Raw genomic sequence first — 8,492 nt, 5'->3', positions numbered from 1 at the left:
TATGACTTCTTCAAAATCTTCAAAAACAATCTTCACTTTGAGATCTTCAGATGATCTTTTGTTGAGAAAATCTGCTAATATTCTCCCCCTCGAATGTAGAACAACAACAATCTTCCTTTTTGACAATGTAGAACAATATCAACAACGATTTTTAGAAATGATCTTTAAGATATGATCTTCAAAGAATCTTCTTCAGAAAACAGATTCTAACATTTTCCCCAAAAATGAATTTCTTCAGATAAAAGAACACAAACATTCTTTTCCAAAATTAAACATTCTCTTCGTTGAGAAATCTCTGTCAGTAAACTTTTGTAAAGATGATCTTTACATTCAAAAACTCTCAAACACTGTAGCACAAGAATAATCTTCCGTAATAATCTCCAGTGACATTCCTTTGAGTCTTTTGCCGGCCTTTGATGTTACTTCCCTTGATCTTTATAACATACTGCCCTTATATCATCCAGAATTGAACATTTCATTCATTATTTCATATTCCCCCTTATGATGAAATGAGAATGATTAGCATCATACATCAGAATGAATGAAATCTTCAGCAAGATCCGTCAATTCAAAAAATTGTAAGCAAATCTTTTCAAATCCACTTGTATAATCTTTACAAATTAAGGAAATGGGAAGGTAACAACCAATTTCAACTTATGAAATTGTTTTCAACCTTATAAAAAGATTGGCCTATGAATATAACAAATATACTCAGTACAACAGATGTATTTCATATATGAGACTATATAAGGTTCATCTCACCAGGTTTTCCATTCAATCATCGATATCTTATAAAARGTATATCTATGAATGTTTCAGCAAAATAACATATAATTTGCAAAATATGTGTAGTGTAAAAAGATAAAGCAATATATGCTTCTGTTTAGGCTCAAAAAGATAAACCGTGTGGACTACACAAATTTATATGACTCAATATGTGATAAAAAAAACTTGAAGGAGGGACATATATCCTTCTGTTTCAATATCAACTTTCTTCGAATGAGAAATTGATAGATTGTAAACTATGTGCCCCAAGTGCTATTGAAACACTTATCTGTTAAGAGATAAATGAGTAGCTGGTGGGGTTGTGACAAAAATTGGCATGTGCTTTGCCTTTTTCAATATTAGTCTCAAAAGAATTGAGAACTAATAGATTACGTGGTATGCCCGATATTTTGAAGTTTGGAATAGGATTGTTATAATCTTTTAATCCTGACACAACTCTCATAAATTCTTTTGGCTCACAACAACTACCCCTCTCTTTTTCATTTTAATCTGAACACACAAACCCATTTTGAGTTTAAGCTCACTCATATATGATTGTCCTCATGGGTAGGTCTATCGGTTCTGACATTCCATTGACGTATTTCTGTGACGCACTCAAGCCCTCCTAAATTTAGCAGTATGCTTAGTTAATCACAACAGTTGATCAAGATGATATTGCAATAAAGCACAATGATCAGATATAAAATTGATCAAGATGTAACTTTGAAGCACAATCAATCAAGGAGTGATACGCAAAATCAGATTATTTAGAATATGAGAGAAATGAACGAAGATCTATAAGTACAAGTTTACAGACTCTGATATACAAGGATTTAATGAATGTGTATCAATCAAGGTAAAAAAAATATCAGAAAAACAACCTTTGATTACAAACGAGCGTATTATCACCGAAAATGATTTTCATTTTAAGAGACGTGATAATAACAGTTTGAAGAATAGCTGAAATAGGTATTAGAATTAAGTTCGATGAGGAATTATGTACTCGTTTCAAAAAAACAGTTCACTTTCCAAAAACTTTTATTGAAAAATTTCTAGAGACTCCCCTTAGAAAATAGATTTGAGTAATATTTCAGTTCAGCTCAAAAATTAAAAAAAAATTTAAAACATTTTTAGCACGGGTCCTGAACTGTTGTGTTCAGAAGCCATCATCATTGAAGCACGGGTCCTAAATTGAATGTTTTGAAGCCTAAAAAAAAATTAGAGACCCCCTTAGAAAATAGATTTGAGTAATATTTCAGTTCAACTAAAAAAAATGAAAACATTTTTAGCACGGGTCCTGAACTGTTGTGTTCAGAAGCCATCATCATTGAAGCACGTGTCTTAAATTGAATGTTTAGAAGCCTCAATTTGGAACAGATTACAAACTCCCCCTGAATTTGTGCATCATAGTCATGTTATTCTGATAAGCACTATAATGATGCACCTGCAAAAACAGATCAAACATATTTTGGTACCCAGACGAACTTGGGTCCTTCTTTGTTAATATCCGGTTGTGGGATGTTGTAACTGCCAAACCATCTATTTTTGTTAGATGTTTTCTTTTTCACACTTTTAACAGGATGATCATATACGCAATAAGATCCATACCAGTTATTATTATCATACCTGTTATTACTTTTCCAGTTCTTCTGATATCTGTTGTCTCCAGTCCACTTGTTGTACCTCTTCCTATTCACAAAATCAGTGGTTTTGCATGTGGAGCACATGATCCTTCTCTTGCTAAGATTTATCAAATCAATAGTAGATCTCACAAAACAAGGAAGAATATTGTTAGTAACAACATAATTACACGACAAAACAGATTCAGATTTATTAACCCAAACACTTTTAACTTTTGAAGAATGATAATTGGGTGATCCGATGACATACCCTTGATAGTATTGATTTGAAGAACGAGAATAGTTCTTAGAAACAGTTGCTTCGAATGATTTTCATCACACCAAGCCCAAGTCATGTCAACTCAACTCTCAAGTCATCCATTTCGATTGTAGAACCCGAGATGATTGAAACCAACTTTTTCATTTGGTTGGTTGCTTTGTGGATTTCTTTATTGGTTTCTTCCACTAGCTTAGATAACTCAGTTGTCTTTTGTCTCTTTTTACTTGTTCCTTCTCCTTCACTTAGAGGAATGAAGGAATATGAAGTTGTATCTGGATGACTTGGAAAGGAAGGAACAGTAACTTCAGTAGCAAAATCTTCATTGTTTTCCATATTCATATTCTCTGGAAAGGGAGGAACACCACTGCAGCTATTGCTATCTTTAAGGTGCCACTCAAAGTTTGAAGTCAATTTACTTGTCACCTAAAACCTAAGTCCTTAGATGAATGAATCAAATATATGGCCCAGTGTCTATAGGTGTTAATTGATACAAAATGAACAACATTTGGGATTAAATTTAAAGAAACATGTTGTTTAAAACTAAAAATCCAACACTTATGTATTCAGGATTTTCCAAGTTTATTGAGGATCAGACTAATTATTATAAATCAGAAAACGTCATAAAGTGCAATTCAAATTACCATCGCCACATATACTATAGTTTAAACTTTCAAAGATGAAAGACTATTGAGTCCTTATAAAGCCCCCACCTACAAAAGAAAGAAATATATTGGGCAACAATAAAGAGCATAACAAAATAGGAGAAACGGGAAACTCTATCAATTGCCTTGATACATCAACGTAAATTCCAGTAGAAAGCTGACACATGGGTCGGTATGTCATGTTAAGAATAACAGTACTTGAAGAAGAGTAAAAGATCCCCTTTAGTTAGTTATCTCTTCGAAACCCTTTTAGAATATGAAAGAATACTGAAATCTTTAGTTTTAAAGATCTCCAAATCAAGAAAACTAACCTGTTTGTAGCGTCTGGTGGTGGATGAACAAGTAGTGCCGCCTGGTGGTGGATGAACAAGGGAGGGAGAAGAAGGGTTTTGTAGGAGAAGAAGAAAGATGATAGGTTGAAAGGAAGAGAGCGTACCTAGAATGGAGGTTTCCAATAATGGATGGAGGGTTTTGAGCAATGCACAAATGGAGGCTGGAAGAAGAAATAGGATGCGACCATTATGTTTTGTATTGAAATTTAAGGGTATAAAAGTAATTTTATACTTTGTCCATGTTGTTCTATTTTTTTCAGTGGAACATAAATCTCCAGACTTATCCCATGAAAATTAAAAATAGTTCCACCTTGTCCTATGCTCTTTTTGTCGTCTATGGCATTGCCAAACATGAGACTATTTTTATTTGTCTCGTTCCGTTCCATGTAATCTGTATACTACACGCACCCTAAGTTAACAATGTATTATGTGCCCGCTCACATGAGAGGCAAATCTATCTTTTTAAACTTCATCTTCTTCCTCCATACCTTCTTGCTCAACCCAACCCAACTCAATAAAAGCCACCATTTATCGTCATCACTAATTCAATAACATTTAAAGACCCATAAACATTCAATTCAAAATTATAAAGTAGCATGTCTGACAAATAATACCTTAATGATTTTTTATTAAAGGTTTATGTTTATGTGTTTATGGGTTAAGTGTGATGGATGAACACCTCCTATGATATTGACCCACCCCTTCCCTCTTGTGAAATGTTTTTTATCCCTCTCCCTCTTGTACCACCCACTTTCTTTCTATTCATCTCAACCTCTAATCCATCCAAAACACAATCCATCCACTCAATTTGTAAAAACCGTAAAAACTCATTTTACCAATCATAATTTTTCATTTTGTTCATTTTTTTGTAATTATAAGAGGTTGATTAATCATTTTTATTGTGGAGGATGTTAATAATGGATCTTCATTATTTTAATTTTAGAGAAATACATGAAACAATTTCATTAAGTAGTATATGAAACAATTTCATAACCATATATGAAACAACTTCATCAAAAAAATATTATATGAAACAATTTCACAAGATTAAACAATTTCATGAAAAAATTTCATAAGATTACGACGAATTTTATGTCATTTCTGAATAAAATATAAATTTGAAGATATCAAAATAATTTGAAAAAAAAAATATCAATGTTAATATCAAATCAACTATTTAAAAGTTTTTATTTTTTATTATAATTTAATTTAAGTTTAATAACAAAATAATTTATTTCGGTTTAATAATATAACWTTTTATAWAGATAATAATTAAGTATTCTGTTAGAACTCAATGATTATYCTAATTATATWTTARATTTTTTATATTTAAAATGAGATATTTATCTTGTATTTGGTTATATTTATCTGCAGTTAGTTACACGAATTCAGATATGGAGCTTTAATAAATTGTACTTACGCACAATCTACTTGCAATCTTGAGTTTTAAGTAACATGCATTAAAAATCAGTACCTTACGCATAAAAAGTGGTTTTAAGAGTTTTTATCAAATGCTTTGTAATATAGTATAGATTGATTATGTTCACCACTAGAAAACTGACCATTTCCGGCGCCATTTCCGTCGGACGTAATCCGCCGGTAATTTACCGGCGGATTTCCGACGGACACCAAAAAAGTTTTTTTTTTTTTGTTGACTCCCACCTATTTCCGGCGGATTTTCGACGGATTTCATAAGTACGTACTTTAATCTTGAATTTACATCTAATTTCAACACTTTACCGACGGATTTCCGACGGATAATTAAATATTTTCTTTAAAAAAAAGAATTAACTATCTCCATCTGGCGGACAATTAAATATTTTTAAATTTTTTTAACCATTTCCAGCGGATCTCCGGAGGATAATTAAATATATATATTTTTTAAAAAATTAACAATTTCCGGCAGATTTCATTAGTACATACTTTAATCTTGAATTTACATCTAATTACAACAATTTACCGGCGGATTTGCGGCGGATAATTAAATATTTTCTTCAAAAAAAGAATTAACTATTTCCGGCGGACAATTAAATTTTTTTTAACCATTTCCAGCGGATTTCCGGCGGATAATTAAATATTAAAAAAAAAAGAAATAACAATTTCTGGCGGACAATTAAATATTTTTTAATATTATTATTTTTTACCAATTTCCGCCGGATTATTAAATATTTTATTAAAAAAAGAATTAACAATTTCCGGCGGATAATTAAATATTTTCTTAAAAAAAAATAACAATTTCCTGCGGATTTCCGGCGGATAATTAAATATTTTTTTAAAAAAATAACTATTTCCGGCGGAAAATTATTTGAAAAAATAATTTTAACTTTTTCCGGCGTAATAATTTTTTTGCTCATTTTTCAAATTTTTCTTTAAATAATGGATCGTATTGGACTTTAACGGATGTTAATGGGATTTAACGGTTCTATTGGGCTTTAATGGGTGTTTGTTGGGCTTTAATGGATCGTATTATGTTTTAACGGTTATATTGGGCTTTAATGGATGTTAGTTGGGATTTGATGGATCGTATTGGGCTTTAACGAATGTTAGTTGGGATTTAATGGATCGTATTGGGCTTTAACGATTCTATTGGGTTTTAACGAATGTTAGTTGTGCTTTAATGGATCGTGTTGGTCTTTAACGGTTCTATTGGGCTTTAATGAATGTTAGTTGTGCTTTAATGGATTGCATTGGGCTTTAATGGATCGTATTGGGCTTTAATGGATCGTATTGGTTTTGAATGAACCGTATCGGGCTTTCATGAACCGTATTGGGTTTTAATGTAACGTATTGGTCTTTAGTGGAACGTATTGGGCTTGAATGGACCGTATTCGGCTTTAATCGAATGATTGAGCTTTAATGAACCTTATTGGGCTTTAATGGAACGTATTGGGCTTTAATGGAACGTATTGGGCTTTAATGNCGTATTGGGCTTTAATGAACCTTATTGGGCTTTAATGGAACGTATTGGTCTTTAATTGAACGTATTGGGCTTTAATGGAATGTATTGGGCATTAATGGATCGTATTGGGTTTTAATGGATCGTATTGGGCTTTAATGAACCGTATTTGGGCTTTAATGAACTGTATCACGCTTTCATGAACCGTATTGGGTTTTAATGGAATGTATTGGGCTTTGGTGGAACGTATTGGACTTTAGTGTAATGTATTGGGCTTTAATGGAMYGTATTGGGTTTTAMTGGATCGTATTGGGCTTTAATGGAAGTATTGGGCTTTAATGAACCGTATTGGGCTTTAATGGAACATATTGGGCATTAATGGATCGTATTGGGTCTTTAATGAACCGTATTGCGCTTTCATGAACCGTATTGGGTTTTAATGAACCGTATTGGTCTTTAATTGAACGTATTGGGCTTTGATGGAACGATTGGGATTTAATGGAAGTATTGGGCTTTAATGGAATGTATTGGGCTTTAATGGATCGTATTGGTCTTTAATGAACCGTATTGGACTTTCATGAACCGTATTGGGCTTTAATGAACGATTTAAGCTTTGGTGGATCGTATTGGTCTTTAATGAACCGTATTGGNTAATGAACCGTATTGGACTTTCATGAACCGTATTGGGCTTTAATGAACGATTTAAGCTTTGGTGGATCGTATTGGTCTTTAATGAACCGTATTGGGCTTTCATGAACCGTATTGGGTTTTAATGGATCGTGTTGGTCTTTAGTGGAACATATTTGGCTTTAATGGACCGTATTGGGCTTTGATGGAATGATTGGGCTTTAATGGAAGTACTGGGCTTTAATGGAAGTACTGGGCTTTAATAGAACGTATTGGGCTTTAATGGATCATTTTGTTCTTTAATTAACCGTATTGGGCTTTCATGAACCGTATTGAGCTTTAATGGACCGTATTGGGATTTAATGGAACGTATTGGGTTTAATGGACCGTATTGGGATTTAATGGAACGATTGGGCTTTAATGGAAGTATTGGTCTTTAATGTAACGTATTGGATTTTAATTGAACGTATTGGGCTATAGTGGAACGTATTGGGTTTTAATGAACCGTATTGGGCTTTGATGAACCGTATTGGGCTTTAATGGACCGTATTTTGGCTTTAATGGACTGTATTGCGCTTTAATGGACTGTATTGGACTTTAATGGACCGTATTGAGTTTTAACGGTTCAATAATAACAATAATATTGCATATTTTAAAAAAAATATAAAAATTTTAATAATTAAAAAATATAAAAATTTTAATAATTATATTTTAGTGGTAATAATAATAATAATAATAAGAAATTTAATTTATTTTTTTAAAAAGAATTAAAAAAACTGGTGGATTACCGCGGAATTTCTGCCGGAAAACAAAAATTCAAAAATTTCAATTGAACTGGGTATTTTAAAAAAATTTAAAATTTAGGAAAAAATTTCCGGTGGATTTGTCCATCGGTAATCCGCCGGAAACGAAACACATAAAACCCTACTCCTCTCTCCTTTAGACAGCCGCCTGCAATACTCTCTCCCAAACCAAAACCTATTAACCATCCTTTTCCGATTTTACTGCCGAGTACGCCGCCGGCCACCTACACCCTACAATCGCCGCCGGCTGAACATATCCTGCAACCACCGCCGGCCACCTACACAGGAGCAACCGCTGCCGTCGATAAGCACGCCGAGCACATACTGCAACCGCCGAGCACCTCAGGTAACATAAATATGTATGTATATATAGAGGGTGGTTCAAATACTAACCYAAYATTTWGTVYAAACTTTGCTAACCCACATCAACCAATAATGTTGCATCTTTGGGTTTGGTTAAAATGTAACTTACATATTAATGATAAGGGTATTTAGGTCATTAGTCATT

This window comes from Cynara cardunculus, assembly GCF_001531365.2.
Source record: "Cynara cardunculus var. scolymus isolate 2C chromosome LG 12, CcrdV1, whole genome shotgun sequence".
NCBI lineage: Eukaryota > Viridiplantae > Streptophyta > Magnoliopsida > Asterales > Asteraceae > Cynara > Cynara cardunculus.
This window is presented reverse-complemented; position numbering follows the sequence as displayed.